This window comes from Scardinius erythrophthalmus (genome assembly GCF_964197995.2).
Source record: "Scardinius erythrophthalmus genome assembly, chromosome: 1".
Taxonomy (NCBI): Eukaryota; Metazoa; Chordata; class Actinopteri; order Cypriniformes; family Leuciscidae; genus Scardinius; species Scardinius erythrophthalmus.
In genome coordinates this window covers 50440073-50459732 of record NC_138221.1, presented here as the reverse complement: position 1 = coordinate 50459732, position 19660 = coordinate 50440073, and the positions used below count along the sequence as shown (strand labels likewise).

At 38.9% G+C, this 19660-nt stretch overlaps 1 protein-coding gene across 1 annotated transcript in view; it reads right to left on the bottom strand.

The window, feature by feature from the left end:
- The window catches only part of gjc1 (gap junction protein gamma 1), a 32037-nt gene extending 20443 nt beyond the window's left edge, over positions 1 to 11594 (bottom strand). The window contains exon 1 of the mRNA XM_081371675.1: positions 10860 to 11594. The gene's annotated coding sequence lies outside the window, so the exon portion shown is untranslated. The remainder of the gene's footprint in view (positions 1 to 10859) is intronic.
- Between the last annotated feature and the right edge of the window lie 8066 nt (positions 11595 to 19660).

Sequence of the window (19660 nt, the reverse complement as noted above, 5' to 3'; positions counted from 1 at the left end):
CACACACACGTGCACCATGCATGCACACATTTATGCTTCATCTTAAAAGAGAACTGTTAGAAAAATGGATCACAGACTGTATGTACTGTATGTGTCTATGTAAAAGGGTGAACGGGATTAATCTCCCCAGCAACCCTTCCCCCAATCCCTTCTTTCTCTCAGCTCTCCCTCGTCCCTTATTCATCTGTTCATCTGCGCCTGTGTGTCACTGTTAACTTCATCCATCCTCTTCCTCTCGCCTTCACCATCTTTTCCATCTAAGAGGATTTTTGGGGGTTATGCAAAGCATGTTTGCAGGATTGGTAACTTCACAGCAGAACAGTGTAAATCAAATTAAACACACTTTCTCCAAAACTCTGATAAAGAGCCCTTCACCCACTTTTTCCAGTTTCATGACAGGCACCTATTGATGATACAGTGAATGACCAGTGTAAGCACATCTCAAGAAGGTGTGCAGTTCAGCAAAAAATATGAATTGATGAATGAAATGAATAAAAAAAGAGCTGAGATGTGCAGCAAAACAAAAGTTCAGACAAAATCTACTCAAAATCGCACACCCCTTTACACCCGGTAAAACATAATTCATTTATCATTGGCAGGTTTATAAACAAAAGTTTGGGGTCAGTAAGGTATTTTAATGTTTTTGAAGTCTCTTACGCTCAACAAGGCTACATTAAGTTGATGAAACTGTAATAATATTTAACAATATTGCTGTTTAAAATAACTATTTTCCATTGTAATATATTTTTTAAAATATAATTTATTATTGTTTTGGCAAAGCTGAATATTCAGTAGACATTACACACGGCCCTTCAGAAATCAGTCTAATATGCTGATTTTATGCTCAAGAAACATTTCTTATTATAATCAATATTGAAAACAGTTGTGCTGATTAATGTTTTGTGGAAACCATGAACTTTTTTAGGATTCTTTGATGAATAGAAAGTTTTTTTAAAATACAAATCTTTCCTAACATCATAAATGTCTTAACTGAGACTTGTAATTCTTCTGATTCTTACAATATGACTTCCACCATGTAAATGTACGATTGGAGCCTGCTGAGGTGAAAAGTCACTATTGTACTTCATTGCCAAAGACAATTTTTACCTGCATTTGGCACCCTGCTCACGTCCTTTGCCTTCATCATCCCTATCTCACTAGATGTCCATTATCATCTGCTGCTTCACCCTGACCTCCATTCTGCCTCTCTGATCATTATTCAGCAACCATAGACAGGTACTGTACTCTTATGAGTCTATGAGACTCTGACATAGTGCTAGCTTGCCCTGCAATGTAAAAAATTGGTTCATTATGTGTAGAATGTAATATTAATTCTAAAACATGTAGCCTATGCACACAGTAAATATGCTTACACTAACACACAGGTCCTGCTTAATGATGTGGTGGAGTATACGCTGCTAAAAAGAAAAGTAAAAATGCCTCATGAGTCATGACTGTGCAATATCAAAATTGATATCAATTGAAATTGATAAATTTGTGTACACACACACACAAACACTTAGAGAGATTATGGTATTGATTTCTGTCATTTCTGGAGCTCTTGTCTTTATTAGACTGCTGTTAAATTGATGAGAATCAAAGCGATAATCGTTACCGGTTACACAAACACACTTACACACACAAGCCAGAATGTGGAAACCACGTTGTTGTCTGAAGGTACTAATATGATAAATATAATAATTAATACAATATAATCTTCTTGTAATGATGCACAAGCAAGCATTAGACATTGTTTAAGATCCATCACCTCCTAATGACAGATTTAGTTTAAATTGCTTGTTATAATGACCAAATATCTATGCTCAGAGCCACAGGATTAAATCCCTACAGCTCAGTGTTCTCTCAAATGATGAGATCATTAGCTTTTTTTTCTTTTTGGATTACAACATTATGCCTATATATTTTGCATACAGAATGATGTAAACAAATGATCCGTAAAAACAAATTGAGCTTTTGATTTGCAAGTATAAATGAGGAAGTTTATCAAGAACTGCACTGTACAATGGCTACTGACCTGAGAAGCCATTTCTGTCACTCCGTGAATTTTTGACCAACGAGGCTGATGAGACAGAATGGAGAAAAAAAAATGTTGCTGTTGCAGTCAATCAACAAGTTACTCAAGTCATTATATATTTGTTATACTATTTCTATATAATTTCAAATGTAACAATAAAACCATGCGTGAACAGCAGAGAAAATAATACTACTAGTCTTTTACCATTGTTTACTGTATTTTTGATCAAATAAATACAGCCTAAAAATAAATCTTTTGAAAAGATTCAATAAGTAATTCATTTGACTGATTGACAAACCAACAAGTCATTGGTCTTTTTGAATGATTCAGTAAAAGAAAAGGCTGATAAGAGTAATTCGTGTGTGAATCAGACTGTGTTTGAGCACTGTATTTTTGTGTGCAGCCAGTAAAGACATGAGGAAGTGTTGTCAACTTATTGTCTTGGCATAATTTTTTCTTCAGCTAGTCTTAAAATTTCATCACATTCAACTGCAAACAAACAACCTTGGTAATATATTTTCGTTGTTGTGAAGCAGCACTGCCACTAAATAGCGATGCAGAAAACAATGCTATACACACACACATACACACATAATTCATCAGTGAGTAAAATAACTCAGGGGAACTGTCAACATTACCTCAGCTCACCTCATTATCTCTCTTTTACTCTCCTTATGGACTCGCTCTCTCTCTTCTTTCTTGGTCTGACCTCTACTTATCACCCATGCATTTCTTCATTCATATCTTTCTTGTTTTCTATGGTTCCTGGTATTACCATCTGTCTCAGTTGATCAGATCACAAGTGGGAAGATTTCACTTACACTTGAAACACCATGAATCTCAAATGTGTCTTTGATTAATACATCAAAATTTGTGTTCAGCTGTACCTAGCTAGTGAAGTACAAAACATTTTTAAAGCAATGATTGCATTACGTGCTATGTTGACATTGGCACTACAGCTATAAACAGGGTTGTGTTCGCCATTTCACAATGAAATAAAGATTTAGTGAAGGTTCACAATCACGGTTTTCCTTTGAAGGCAAATTCAGCAAGACTGCACTGGGTTTGACATCAAATTCTCCCCTGCAGATAAAAAACAAAATAAAAACAAATACACACACACAACACTCAACAATTCTCCGGTAGGCCGTATGGTCAAAAACCCGATATTCTAGACACATTGTTGGAAATACTTTCCCTTGCACGTCGACATTAATATATATATATATATATACACAGCTTGGCCCTAGAACATCTTTAACACAGTTGTAAACAGTGTAGCTACACTAGCTGTTGTCTTGACCTCAAGCTGTAGTCACTGTTCGAAATCACTGAACCATTACTGGTGTCATCATCTTCTAGTACGTACTGCAGGAATGCCCCTGAACACAAAGCCATGAACGCTAACTGGGAGCTGTTGAAGTAGGACAAAAATATTTACAGCTACTTTCTACCGTTGTACTTACTGCATAATATAACACCTACAATTCAGGTCTCAAACTATTCTTTGCACTTTAGGGAGGTAAAAGATGAGAGCACATCAAATCCCAAATTCGTAGGCTCCAGCATTCACAGATTTGACTCTTAATAACATGAATTATGTATAAACTTAGTGTGCCATCATGCACCTTGACTGCTAAATCTAATCCACAGCTGAAGCATATTAGTGCTGCATCTGCTTTTGTGACATATTAACGATTCTGCGTGTGCTTTACCGTACCTTTCTCTATGCCTCCATAATTGTGTCCTAAAACTTTTAGCTTCTTATGCTAAAATATCTCTCAACTGTGTGTGATATTTGGATGGCTTAAATCCATTTTTATAATCCATATTTGAACCTTGTTTTGACCTGTCAGATTTTTTTCTTTGAAGATGTAAAAGCTTCCAAGAAGACTGTCTGGTTTTTCAGTATAAAAATCTAAACATTTTTCTGTCCATGAGGAAAGAGGCAACTTAAGTCTAAGGGAAAACCAGTTTTTCTTACCTCATATGGCATAATTTTTTTTTACTGTTTTAAGCATAAACTCATTTGATAAGATATTAAGTATTGATTTCTGATCAAATAAGTAATTTTGCTTCTCAAGTAAATGTATCTTGATTAAGAATGTTTAGATATTTGTACTGGAAAACAAGAAAAAAATACTGAGTAAGAAAATCCTTTTTTGGCAGTGAAAGGAAGAAGGAAAGAAGAAGAGAAGAAACACACAATAGTACCATGAAGTGAGGCACAGCTTAGAATGAGAAATATTTCAGTCTCCATGGAAACGATGACTTGCCATAGAGGGGATTTCTCCAAAATCTGAGCTTTAGGCCTTTGATCAAGGTATGTGCGAGAATGTGTGTCTGTGTGTGCATTTTTAGAGAGAGAGAGAGAGAGAGAGAGAGAGAGAGAGAGAGAGAGAGAGAAAGAGAGAGAGAGAGAGAGCAGCAGCAGCAATGTGTTCCTCCATTGACGACTCATAATCCCATACCTGCAGATGATTCCATAATAAATGAAAAGCATGCTGCATAAAAACGGAGATTAGACTCTAACAATGGAATTCCATTTCCATGGACACAATCATTTCCAAAGTCAAACAATGAAATTCCATTACAGTTTAGAGTGCATTAAACCATAGGAAAATTCAGTTGTTGGCCTCAAGAAAAATATTTTCAGAATTGCCCTCTACGTTGCAATAAATCCTCCAGCAAATGTTTTCTTTTTCTCTCTTTCCTCTCTACCTTACACACTCTTACAGTATAAACACCCTGTCAGACAATATAAATCAACAAAGTTTGTAAGTAGGAGAAACTCCTTGGAATGCATCTCACCTCCTCTTCTATTTTTAAAGGTTGATTTAAAGCTTGTTTGTCTGAGGGGCACTTGTCTCTCCTTCCCCTTACCTCTACTTCTACCCATAACTGTTATAAATACATCAAGCTATTTAAAACTAAAGAGAGATTTAAGGTTCAAGGACAGGGGATCAAAATGAGAGAGAAGGCCAGGAAGGAAGAGCCGCAGAGCAAATGCAAAGATGCTGGGTTAGCGTTAGCACGCTAGCATATGTGTCGCTGGCGGGCTTTTTCCTCGTCTGGAGCACATGGTGGCCCTGCGCTCTGATTGGCTCGGGCCTTGTGGCCATGGAAACCCAGCCATGGGTGAACGATACCCCCTCTGAACATGACTTGGGGAAAAGACAGGAAACAAGGACATCACTCTTTCGCACACACATACACACCCTGTCTAATACTTTTTGACCTGTGTTGGAGGACTCATGTTTTATGTTGATTATGCAACCAAGGGGTCTGTCACTGTGCTCATGGCAGGATCACTGAGGGGGAGTTAGAGGTGAACAGAGAGGAGAAACAGATCAGATGCAAATGAAATAAAAAGAAATAAAAAGTGCAAGAACGCCTTGTTTTTCTTCTTTGTACTTCCTTGTTAATTTACTCCTGTTGTAAAAGCACAACTATCATAACACTTCTAAGGAAGTATTTACTTAGAAGAGCCAGATACTATCCATGTGTATCTTCATTTTGACACTACCCACATTATATTTGCTTAACTGAGTGAAACAGCCCCAGTTAAGTACATACTAAACAAAACAATATTATTATTTTAAACATAAGGTTTTTATATTTATTTTTTTGTTCAAATGAATGTGTACCTTTATTATGTTGTCATAAACATCCAGTCAGAGTCGGATGTTGATTCAACTGACGGATTCAGCAAGTAATTTCTTAGACTGATTTGAGTCAATGACTGTGATTTATTGTCTGATTTAGCAACAGGACCAGAACAAACAAGTCATTTAAACATGAATCGGATACACTCCTCATGTTTTTTTGTTTTTTTTCTTCTTTTTTTGTTGTTGCTTGCAGCCAGCAGAGACAACCCAACAAAAAGAGTATAATTTTAGATTTGCATTTATAATATTAAACTTCACATTTTATATGAGTATTATATTAACAATTAATTAATATTTTACTATTTCATATTTTTTTTAAATAAATTAAATGCATGTAAATAATATTTTTTTTTTTAAATAGCACCCATCCTTCTTGTCAGTCCTTATGTACTTTTTCGAATGGAACATTTTCCCCATCACATTCAAATCAGATGTCAAACTCTCAAAATTGTTTTAATTATTATAACATTAAATAAATAAATAAATAATTTAAATAACTGTAATTTTTAAATAAATTAATTCAATATGGTACTGTACTTACAGAAGCACTGCAAACACTTCAGATGGATTGTGTTAAAATAACTCACTAACAGGGTGCATATCCTGGGGGAACATTTTGGGAATATATCAAACTGTCACTATAACTGTCAGTATCATAAAATGTCCTGGTTGTTTCTTCTCCAGTTGGACATGCGATCTACGCCTCTGCTCTACACTCATATCACCCAAGCAAGAGAGACAGAGAGGAAGAAATGGAGAACAGAGTCGGCAACCTCTTATATTTCATAAGCACAGTGTTAAATTTGACAGGAAATTTTGATTTGGTTTTAGTCATGGTCTTTTGACTAAAATGCTTTTTAGTTTTAGTCATTTTATAGCCATCTGAATTGTTTTAGTCTAGTTTTAGTCGAGTAAATATCACATGATTTTAGTCAACTAAATCTACAGTAGATTTAGTTGACTAAAATCTAAAGGGTTTAGTTAAACTGCAATGCATCAATTAAGCATTTCTCTAAAATGTCCAAACTCATGATATAGGCTACTCCTAGAGAAAACATCTATTAACCTGTTAATATGAACGATATTAAGGTTTCAACATGCAATGCAGACATAGATTTAACTGCTGGCATATAACATGACTTTATTTATCTTAAAATGTATGAATTAATTTGTCTTTTCAATTACTAAGGATATATGCATTCTTTATAACAACTTGCATTACAAAATTGTTTATTCTTTAAAGTAGATATTTATTTAGTAGTACATGTTTATATATATAAATTAAATATAGATTAATCCTTTTCTTTTTCTTTTGTTATTTGATTAACATCAATGACAGCAGCAGGTTTATTAGACTGCTGTCACTTTAAGGCTGAATGCAAGGATCCAATACACTGATACATATCCGATGTTCACGTTTCCTTAACTGACTGCGTTTAAGTGAATACTCGCCAAAATAGACATTTTGACATAATTTTCTGCATATTTGTCTGTTTATGCGCGAACGAGAGCTCAATTCTCAACTCGTGTGCTGAGAGGCGGCTTTCTGTCACATCATCACGCTTTTTCAGATTTATCCATATGTCTGCTCTTCTCTTTCTCCCAGACGTTTACATTTTTGAGTGTATGCCGACTTATGTCCCGCTGGGTACATGGGTTTACAATTCAAATGTGCGCATCTACAACGCAGGACATCAGTTCTGACTGGATCACTTCCCAAATCGTCCCTCCCTAACATTATTGCCTCATTTTTATTAGTTGACAAAAATGTCACTAGATTTTCATCATAGTTTTTGTTTATTTATGTTTAATAAGTCAGTGAAAAAATTAACACTGGTTCAGTAAGCTTTTTCTTACTCTGTATTTCACTATCTCTTTTTGACAGGACCCAGACCTGGCTGGGTCAACAGAGCACATGTACTTGTCTTTGAAACAGGTTGTGTCACCACAGAGACTTGTGTATGAGAAAGAGAAAGATTTGAAAGAGATGATATTGGGCAGGCCATGGGAGGGAAAGCTGTAAATCAGGATGGCTTGTGTTTGTGTGTGTGTGTGTGTGTGTGTGTTTTACGTGGCCTCGGTTGTCTCAGTGTGTCCTGTCTTTGCAGTCATCCCTTGCTGTCACATAGCATTAATACTGACTGCAGATTTACTCACTCAGCCACAGAAGCTGAGAATGCACACTCACGTGTGTGTCTGTGTGTGTTTTGGATGGCAAAGGTTCACTTCGGCACTGAGCTGAGTGGAAGAAAAGAATCACATGAGACTCCTTCCCACTGGGAATGTCACAGAGGATCTATAACTACACACACACAAAAAAACATGCTGCGTCTATGGTGTGTGTGTGCATCAGACAGAATGATGGAGTCATTATGAATCACCATGATGATAAGTACAGCACTCCTATGTAGAAAACAGTGTGCACACAAAAACTCACATAATACATTACAGATTCTCTTTATAGTGTGTGGATGGGTCAGGTTTTGCTTAGACTGTGGTGATCAAATGTTACAAGAAGAGGGCCTGATAACCATACTACATATCGGTTCGCCATCGTTCATTTTAATCTCCATATGGATGATAGATTGACACTGACTTTGTAACAGACTTGCTGAGAGGCTTCAGAGCCTCCCCATATATCTGATGCCGCCTCGATCTGGGTGGTCAAAACTGGCCTTGACCAGCCGGAACGAAGCAGTCTGTTTTGTCTCTTTATGCGTGTGTATGTTCACATTAGAAAGCTGTACACAGGCCAGGTTCCTCAGATCAGACTCCTGGACTAGAGTGTGCATGAGCGTGTGTGTAATTGCATGCCAGACAGAATGTGCTCCTCATCACTCTTTTACCCAGGCAAAGTGCAATTTCCATCCCTTTCTTTACTATTTTTCTTTCTACAGTAAAGTCCAAACATCTACTCTGTGTATGCGTGTAATAAGTCACATAGAAACACGGTTGTCTCACACCCAGGTCATCCTGGTAGACTTGGGATGAAAAAGAGAAAAATAGAAAACAAAGAACATAAAATATGATGGATGTGTGTGTGGGAGAGGGTGTCTTGACATGGCATAATGCATTGTGTCTGTACGCAGAACACACACAAAATTCAGAAATGTTTGAATTTAAAAATGATAATTATTCATTATGTTATTTATTAGATACAATCTTTAAATGGAAAACTTATAAAATATATTTAATAAACAGGCGTTTCTTAAACTATTGGCACTTTTTTTGTTATTAGGAGCAAAATTGTTTGTTTATAGCACTCTTTGATTAGTTTTAATCTTGCAATTAAAGTTTTTTAATCTTGCAATTAAAGAGATTTTCATTGTTTAAAATTAAAAGTGTAGGTCTGTTACAGGTGGAAAGTCAAATCTGTACATAAAAGATATTTTAAAGTAACAAAAATAAATGATTAATTTAAGGCATGGTAAAAAGAGTTTAATTTGAATCTGACCTTTATCAATTAAAACATTTAAAATAAGAATATATAAATATATTATTTTTGGATATGATTTTTCAAAACTCACGGACACCTTTAACACGGCATTATCAAAGTATGAAAGCTTTTTTAAGAGCCATAAATCCATCACTGGGCAAATTTGGAGTGAAGTGAATGATTAAAAATCAAAAAGTAGGCCTATCTATATTGGCTACTTCAGTATCAGATAAAAACATGTGTTTTTGATGGTTTTAAGATGACCGACAGTTATAGATGGATTGTCTATGACACATTACAATCTGCCTGATGTGAATTTTAACAATTGAATAAACAGCTGCACTAAATCCTATTAACAGCTGTTTTAAAATAATATAGTAGAAAAAATACATTAAATAAATGCTAGAGGTATTTTGTGACTTTACGCACCACCACTCCACCTCTGCTAATTAAATACTTTTCATGCTCTAATATCAGCTAATTGCTTTAATCAGATGTTTTGGTGCATAACTGTGACAAATACCTTCAAGGCTTGTTGCTGTGGAGCAACAGCACTGTACAGTGAACATTTAACTGAAAAACATGGTGTCCTCTTAAAGACGTTAAACAGACAGACCCGGACCAAACAATGAATAAAACTATCTGGTCACAAAAAAAATGCAATCCTCTCCAAAACAAAGATGGATAACACTTTAGGTTAGGGTCCAATCCTCACTACTAACTAGTTGCTTATTGGCCGTTTATTAGTACTAATAAGCAAATATTAATGCCTTATTCTGCATGACCATAATCAACATCCTTATACCCAATACCTAAACTTAACAACTATCTTACTATTTATATGCAGTAATTAGGGGTTTATTTGAGGCAAAAGTCGTAGTTAATAGTTAATAGTTAATAGAGAATTAGACCCTAAACTAAAATGTGACCCAAAGATGTTTTTATTCCCAAAATATATTCTGAAAAGCATAGACATGAAGGAGGGACTTTCCTGGAAATCTCTGCTTTGAGGCTAACTTTAACAAGTATCTTCCTCTTTCTTCAATCATAACTTCTTTTATTTTTAATTCAGCTGTTGTTGTGCTTATTTATTAAAGGAATAAAAAACAAAAAGAAAGAACAAGAGAAAGGTAGAAGAGAAAATATATGATGTTGTTGTCTCATTAACAAGTTAGTATAAGAGTTTAACTACTTTAAGCTCAGTCATCAATACATAGGCTTTTAAATACATAAATTATGAAGGCTATATAAAGTAGAAACATGACCATCTCCTCGCGTAACGTTATACTTAACTGTGCACAACGGCACCAGATAAAACATTTACTAAAATCTCAACTAAATCCACAATTTCAGCTTTCACTCTCTTAAGACCAAGCAAAACCAGTGCAAAACAGAAACTGTTAAGTCTGTAATGCCGTTTTGATTCTGTCAGCAACAAAACCTTAAACCAAACCCGTGGGTAATAGTGTCATTATTGGCGATATTTTTTTTTTTTTACAGTGGTAACCACACTATCAATGCGCTGCGTTTCACACAAAAGTACATTTTTAATTGTCCTTCATTAAAGTAGCCTATATAGTATATAATTTCTTGATATTCATCATAACCTCGTCAAAATGTAGTAACGCGCTTCAGTTCTGTCATTCACGCGCACGTGCTGTTTCTCCACACACATTATCTTGCTATTAAAATTCAAATATGGCTGAAATATGATTCTTACCGCTCTGCGAGTCTGTGATGATTACTTTATGGAGAAGGATGCCGAAATGACGGAAGGTCCCAGTATTTTAATCGCTGCCCAAGTCCTCCGTTGTTGAACTCGCCTTCGCTTCTGTCTTGTCACCGTTGAACCCTTCACGAGACCTCAGAGCGTGACTGAAATTACCCGATTTTAACATGCTGTTCGGTAACAAGCGCTATTTTACGACGTATTGTTGTGAGTGTTGTTAATATTCATTTGCCATCTGTCGTTCTGTTCATAAATTCAGTTGGATGAATTCAGTCATTTCGAAGAAATCACTGCCGATACTCGCTCACCGTTGAGTTCATTTTCGCGCGTCTAGCGAGAGCTATAGTCTCGTGCCCGTATTTACCTGGCGAATTATTCTCTCGCGCTTGAATTGTCATTTTTAATCGCGCGCCTAAAGTCACCCACTTCATTGCACACGTGCGACCTATCCATCCTACTAACTGTCAAAAATAAATTACTACGATTTCAAGCGGTGTCCGCATCTCCTCTCCGTCCTCGCGGGGAGGCTGGGGCACAATGACTGCTTGCACGGATTTGACCCACGCCACTTTTTCGGATGTTTCTCGCAGGGAAAGGCAAAAGTGCACGACCTTGTCTGAGGGATGCTACGGCGTATAAAACTGAAGGGGAAGCATGACGGATGGTTGCACACTGACGAGAGGCATTTCTGACGTTCACAAAAGTCGAAGGATGATTGACTTGCGCGCAAGCACGTTGCGCGCGCCCGCTCTCATGCATGATTTCCTTTGGACATAAAAAGCCAGTGTGTTTTTAACTTCAATTTAAGCTGTTTATTAAATTATTTTGTTATCTGTTGCGATACAAATTAGACTATACATGTTAGACATTTGTAATAAATTGTTTTAATACATTTAATAATTTGTTCTATTGTAAATTATTAAATGTATTAAAACAATGTGTTGTTTTAATGTTAAAACACCAGTGTGTTTTTAACTTCAATTTAAGCTGTTTATTAAATTATTTTGTTATCTGTTTCGATACAAATTAGACTATACATGTTAGACATTTGTAATAAATTGTTTTAATACATTTAATAATTTGTTCTATTGTAAATTATCAGAGAAAATAAAGCAAAACCTGGAACATTGGATAGGTTTTTTAACTTTTAAACAGAAAAATATAATTTTCTCTTTTTATGATTCCTACTAACATACTGTTATTGTACTCTTAGTCCATTTCTTCAGCTTAATTTAGACTTCTAATACCTGCCCAGCCCTATATCCTCAATCAGAATTTGAGTTGATAGTTCTTACCCTGAAACCGTGTTCCATCAGTCTCAAGTCTAAACGAGCCTTTGTAACCTCTCCATCTGCTTCTCTGACATTCAGGCACTCTGACAGGAACTTTGACAGGCTGACTGGTTCAGGTGCATTGACTGACATCTTATACAGACGGTGACATTGGAAATGGGGTTTCCTCAAACCAGAGGCATCTCTCTCTCCCTCTGTTTTCTTTGTGTTCTGTCTCTCTCTCTTTCTCACTTGTCAAATGATGGCAGGGCTTAGGTTGGTAAGAGTCCAGGGTATGAAATAATTATTGATGCTATAGGATGGCATAGATATGATCAAACTGTTCACATAGTTGTGACTGGGAGGTAGGGTGAAATCAGGCTTCCAAAAGTTTGTGTACTCTGGGTGGTTTTGATGAACAGAAGGGTTTTCGGCATATGGTGCTCAAAAACAGCCTGAAGTGACACGGAGGGCTCCAGTACATCTCTTCGTCACATTATCTTGTGGTGTCTGCCAGAAATTCCCTGGCGCCCTGTTTAACATGAATCTCCCACTCTGACTTGTGGGAAAGGAGAAGAGTAGTAGAGGCATCACTGAGACGCTGGATCAAGATGGTGACACTGTCACATCAAATCACTCCATTAATCTGTCACTCAATGTGATTGAACAAATGATCAGACAACCACAGCTCATTTCAGAGTTTTATTTTTCTACCATTGTGTAAAGTCAAAATGCCAGAGTTTGTTCCAAAACTTTCTTCAACCACTAAAATATAATTTTAGAATATTCACATTGTGATTGAAATTCCATTTATCATCATGACATTACAGTCATCATAACTCATATTTCAACAGCATCACATTTTCTTATAATGCCTCAACATACAGTAGTGACACTATTACATATTTATTATATTTATACTTTATGAAATATTAAATAAATATTTTGTATGCATGTTGTACAGTTGTGCCTGGAGTGTAAAACTAATGTATGCATTCCAGGTTTCAATTTTATCATTTGTTATAATGCAATGAAACGTGCCAAATTACTAAACTTCTGGCGCTTTTAAAATGGACCAATACATGGGAATCCTGTTGAACACAATGTAACCAAGTGTGGAGGATCTGTTTTGAAATCAAATGTGTATTTTTCAACATAACGATCCAAAAAATACAGCGCATGCAACAAAGCTGTGCTCAATAAAAGTGTTCATGCTTTGCATTTTGAAGTCTTAAGTGGCCTCCTTAGTCCCCTGACCTTAGAGCCATTGAAAACCTTTGGGAAATTTTAAATAAGCCATGTGATAATCCATTTAGGTCTTTCAATGAAGTTTCAAATTTGAGAAGAGCTTAAGGAAGATTGGAAAGAAGTTAAGCATGAAACGTACTGTCACGGGATAGATGATCATGAGACGAGGATACAGATGCAGAGGAAATTTATTAGTAACATGCAGACAAGGTACAAAAACTCAAACTCAGGACTCCAGGAACGGAAAAACTCGGACAACGAACCAGCACAAGACTACAAACACAAGGAGGCTAAATAGGGGAACAAAAAAAGGAGGGTAACGAGATAGACAGGTGGGACAAATTAACCAATAATCAGATAACAAGATGGGAGGGGCTAGACAATAAACACGAGCACATGGCCCAAAATAACAAAACACCCATGTGCAGCACAAAACAGGCATGTGACATTACCCCCTCCCTACGGAGCGGCTACCAGACGCTCCATAAGACCAGGGCGGGACGGGAGGGACAGACCAGGGCGGGAAAAGGGGAATGGACAGTTCAGAAGGCCAGGGAGGCACACAAAGTTCGGGAGTCCAGGGCGGAGCAGACAGTCCATCGGGCGGCCAGGGCGGAGACGACAGTCCATCGGGCGGCCAGGGCGGAGACGACAGTCCATCGGGCGGCCAGGGTGGAGACGACAGTCCATCGGGCGGCCAGGGCGGAGACGACAGTCCATCGGGCGGCCAGGGCGGAGACGACAGTCCATCGGGCGGCCAGGGCGGAGACGACCCCTCGGGCGGCCACGGAACAGGCACCGGCTCAGGAACAGACGCCACCGGCTCAGGAAGAGACACCACCGGCTCAGGAACAGATATCAGCGACCCAGGAACAGACGCCACCGGCTCAGACACCACCGGTTCAGGAACAGATACCACCGGCTCAGGCACTGGCACCACCGGCTCGGGCACTGGAACTGGCACCACCGGCTCGGGCACTGGAACTGGCACCACCGGCTCGGGCACTGGAACCGGCACCACCGGCTCGGGCACTGGAACCGGCACCACCGGCTCGGGCACTGGAACTGGCACCACCGGCTCGGGCACTGGAACTGGCACCAACGGCTCGGGCACTGGAACTGGCACCAACGGCTCGGGCACTGGAACTGGCACCAACGGCTCGGGCACTGGAACTGGCACCACCGGCTCAGGCACTGGCACCACCGGCTCGGGCACTGGAACTGGCACCACCGGCTCGGGCACTGGAACTGGCACCACCGGCTCGGGCACTGGAACCGGCACCACCGGCTCGGGCACTGGAACTGGCACCACCGGCTCGGGCACTGGAACTGGCACCAACGGCTCGGGCACTGGAACTGGCACCAACGGCTCGGGCACTGGAACTGGCACCAACGGCTCGGGCACTGGAACTGGCACCACCGGCTCGGGCACTGGAACTGGCACCACCGGCTCGGGCACTGGAACTGGCACCAACGGCTCAGGCACTGGAACTGGCACCAACGGCTCAGGCACTGGAACTGGCACCACTGGCTCGGCAGACGTGACGTGAACAGGCTCGGCGGCAACCATCTTGTCCGCAGACACTGAATCCGGTTCGGCAGCGGCCATCTTGTCCGAAGACACAGGCTGAGTGGCGGCCATCCTGTCCGGAGACACAGGCCCGGCAGACGTGACGTGAACAGTTCTGGGAAACTCTAGGATCTTGTATAGTCTTTCAAAGTAATTCAACAGAGTCTCAGCTGCTCTGTCTACCTCAGACTGCACGGGGACCTCCGAGACTGGGACCACCGGAACTGGGACCACCGGACTCGGGATCACCGGAACTGGGACCACCGGACTCGGGACCACCGGAACTGGGACCACCGGAACAGGCATGGAGGAAGTCTTCCTTCTCCTCCTCCGTTTCGGGGTCACCGGAACTGGGACCACCAAACCTGGGTCCTCCGGAACTGGGTCCACCGGAATTGTCACGGAGGGGTTCTTCCCTCTCCTCCGTTTCGGAACCAGCGGTGAAGGCTTTCCTTTCCGCTGACTGCCATCTGCCGTGGTCCTCTCCTCCATAGTCCTTTGAGCGCACCTGGCGAAATACTCCAGCAAAGAAATAGAGGATCCTTTCTCCTCTCCTTGAGGAAAAAATCTCACTCCGCTGTATCCACATTTGGGCTGGTTCGTTCTGTCCCGGGATAGATGATCATGAGACGAGGATACAGATGCAGAGGAAATTTATTAGTAACATGCAGATAAGTTACAAAAACTCAAAAACTCAGGACTCCAGGAACAGGAAAACTCGGACAACGAACCAGCACAAGACTACAAACACAAGGAGGCTAAATAGGGGAACAAACAAAGGAGGGTAACGAGACAGACAGGTGGGACAAATTAACCAATAATCAGATAACAAGATGGGAGGGGCTAGACAATAGACACGAGCACATGGCCCAAAATAACAAAACACCCATGTGCAGCACAAGACAGGACAGGCATGTGACATGTACAAAGTTTAGTGATTCAATGTCCAGGAGAATGGCTGCTGTAATCAAAAACAAGGGAGAAACAACAAAATATTAATAACTGATTACATTGTAGTCAATGTATTCTTTATTTTGTAAGCTTTTTTTATGCTTTTTTTTTTTTGCATAATACAATAAAATCCAGATTTTTTGTCATTTTAAGGCGAGACACCCCAGGTAGGGGAAAAAAAAAACTAATAAATATCACCATACTTCACCAGTTGATTGATTACATTAATAATAGCAAAAAAAAAAAAAAAAAAAAGTGCAATTAAATATGCACTAATTTGCATACATTTCTAGAACAAAAATCAGAACATTGGACGAAGTCAGTTTAAAAATGATTGTTTCAGTTATTTGATATATTAGAGCCAAAGTTTTTACAGAGGAGATTTAGGATATCTCTATGTATCACTCCACAAATCAGAAAATACTGTCAACAGCCAAAAATAATAACATTTTCACCCTTTTTTAGGAATAAAATGTTGTACAGTATAAAATCAGGAAAATTATATATGAACAAACCCCTTTGTAAAAACCTTCATAATATTGATAAGAATAAAACAAAAGTTTGGTGTGTGTTAGCATTACTGAAGTGGAGATTTCTGGCTCAGTGTAGGAGGAAAAACTCATTTTGAGAAAACGGCATTTAAAGATATATACTGTAATTGAAATCTACAGATGCAAATGGATAAAGTGCTCTAAAAGATACAGTTAAAACTGTATTTTGGATGTTTTGTCCACTAGTCTGAAAAAAAAAAAAACTTTATGAGAAGCCAAAAAGCCCATAATCTCAAAATTGACATTTTGCCTGTAGTGTTTCCCCTTAATATCTTAACCAAGTTTAGTGTATTCTTCTTCTCAACATATTCCTCATATTCTGATTGTTTAATTGAACATGAAGTGTCCTTAATAGCAAGTATTGTGCAAATACCGGACATGACTTGTGTCCACTACTGTTCAACAGACCTGTTGCTAGCAATTCATAAATTTTAGCAATTTCTTTCCACTGTATTTAGGATTGACTTTTCCTTTCTTCATTATTTCTGTTAAACATTAATGTCACTAACATGGACTGTAACTATAAGATTTTATGCAAAATTTGACCAAAAATTGTATCCAAAGAAATATACCATTTTTATAAAAAACTGGATCAAAAATACAAAATTGTTATTCAGATGATGGGCACTACTTGCTGAATTAAACAATTAAACTAATGAGGTTTCATGAGTACTGTGAGCTACTATTTGAAGACTTTATTGTTGCACACTGGCTGCTGCATACCCCTTCAAGCTGTCTTGAAGGGGTGAGGTGTCTAAGTTGCAATATCTAGCTATTGGGGTGCCTCAGGACTCAGTGCTTGGACCACTTCTCTTCTCCATCTACATGTCATCATTAGGATCTGTAATTCAGAAACATGTTTTTTCGTATCACTGCTATGCTGATATCACACAACTCCACCTCTCATTCCAGCCAAATAATACGAAGGTAGCTCCTTGCATCTCAGCCTGACAGACATTTTCGGACTGGATGAAGGAACACCACCTTCAACTCAACCTTGCAAAGACAGAGCGGCTTGTGATCTCGGCCAACCCAACATTTAATCACAACTTCCATTCAGCTGATGGGTTTGTCAACCATAACTCCATCCAGGACAGCCAGGAACCTCAGAGTTGTGATTTATGATCAGTTGAACTTCACAGACCACATTGCTAGAACTGCCTGGTCCTGCAGATTTACCTTATACAACATTAGGAAGATCAGACCCTTCCCATCGGAGAATACACTACTTGTTGACAATCTCTTGTTCTATCCAGACTGTACTAGACTGTAATGCTCTCTTGGCAGGCCTTCCAGCATGTACTGTTAAACCTCTGCAACTGATTCAAAATGCAGCAGTAAGAGTGGTCTTAAATGAGTCGAAGAGAGCGCACGTCACACCTCTATTCATCAATTTACACTGGTAGCCAATAGCTGCTCGCATCAAATTCAAGGCACTGATGTCTGCCTACAGAACGACCACTGGCTCTGCATACCCATTCCTAGATTCACTACTTCAGACTTATGTGCCCTCCAGAAGCTTGCGTTCTGCAAGTGAACAACGCGTTGTGGTGCCATCTCAAAGAGGCACAAAATCACTTTCACAGACCTTCACCTGCACGGTTCCCTGCTGGTGGAATGACCTAATTAACTCAATCTGTGCTGCTGAGTCTGTAGCCATTTTCAAGAAATAGAATAGCATCTTTTTGTCAACACTTGACCCATTAATATTAACACTTTCTATACTATTTCTATTTGATCTATTTATGTATGCTGTTGATTTGATTGCTTCTGTTGTCCTTCTCAATTGGAAGTTGCTTTGGTTAAAAGCATCTGATAAATGATTAAATGTAAATGTTAAACCAGTAGGCATATGCATACAAATATGTTGCATTCCAAACAAAGCCCATGCGCTGTATATGTCTTTCATATTGCTGTAAGAAACGCTGCCCTCATGTGGTGTCATGACTGGGTTCTTTGCAGTTCTTATGACAGAGGGTCATGAAGAGGTTAAGGTGTGAGTGGAGAAGAGACATGAAAGAAATAGAGGAGAAAAAAGCAGTAGTAATTTAACTGGCCATGCAGGGAGGCATGACTTAAAAAGCCTAGTTCCCTCAAAAACAATAATTTACGTTGTTCCAAACCTGTATGATTTTCTTGACCATGAAAGGAGGAATTAGGCAGAAAGTTAATGTTTCTCTTTTCTAAATCATTCAAATTAAATGTTGACCAGTGTCTTTGAAGCTCCAAAAATGACAAAAAAATAAATAAATCACATAAAAAGTTCAATAACATTTAGGGGAGAGTGGGGTGAGATGTGCCAGTTTTTACTCAAAGTGACTTTAAAGGGTCATGAAACCCTAAACCAATTTTTCTGAGATTTTAACAGAGGTAGGTGTGTTGAACACCATAGAAGACAATGTTATAATCTGTCAAATTTAATAATAGGATATAAATGGTTAAATTTGAGTTTGTATCGGCTATTTTCGTCTTCCGGGTTTGAAATCTTCATCGAGTCCACGTCACAGGATGTGACGTTTTTCTGTACGGATCGTCCGGTGATGACTCATCGTTCTCTCATAATTATTAATGAGGCTGAGCCTTCATATCCAATGAGAAGACACTTCACTGAATTAATCATGATACCACGTGGATCTTTCCAAAGACAGACATGTCAAACTGTGATATCGCGTAGTAGATGAGAGAGGCAATGATGGGACGCGCGTTTGTTTTCATGGTGTAAAAGTTCCAGTGCATCTTTCCCCGCGATGCTGCCAGGGCTGGACTCTGACTGCGGGCGGTTGGTTGGCCATAAACCACGGACACATCTAAACTATGTGTGTGTAGCAACCATTCAACTGGAGAATGGTGGACTTCAGCCTTGTACACCAATGCAGGTTTCGTCTTGCTAGTGATGCGGTCCCGAGGACTTTTCTATCGCTTCAGAGGTGTGTGTGTGTGTGTGTGTGTTTGTGTCTAAATGTAACCCTGACCGTTTTTACTTGCCTTTTGTTAAATAATCACTCGTTATTAAAATGTAGATATTTCGAAAATACATCAACGCATGCTTAGTTTGTGCAAATTTATGTCACATTCATTGTCCATCTTTAGTGGGTTTAGGGGGCGCGTAGTCTAGGCTATTTACGGAACGTTTTTTTTTTTTTTTAAGCGGAAAATTTATTATTTTCAAATATATGCATTTATAGTGTTAGTGTATATAAA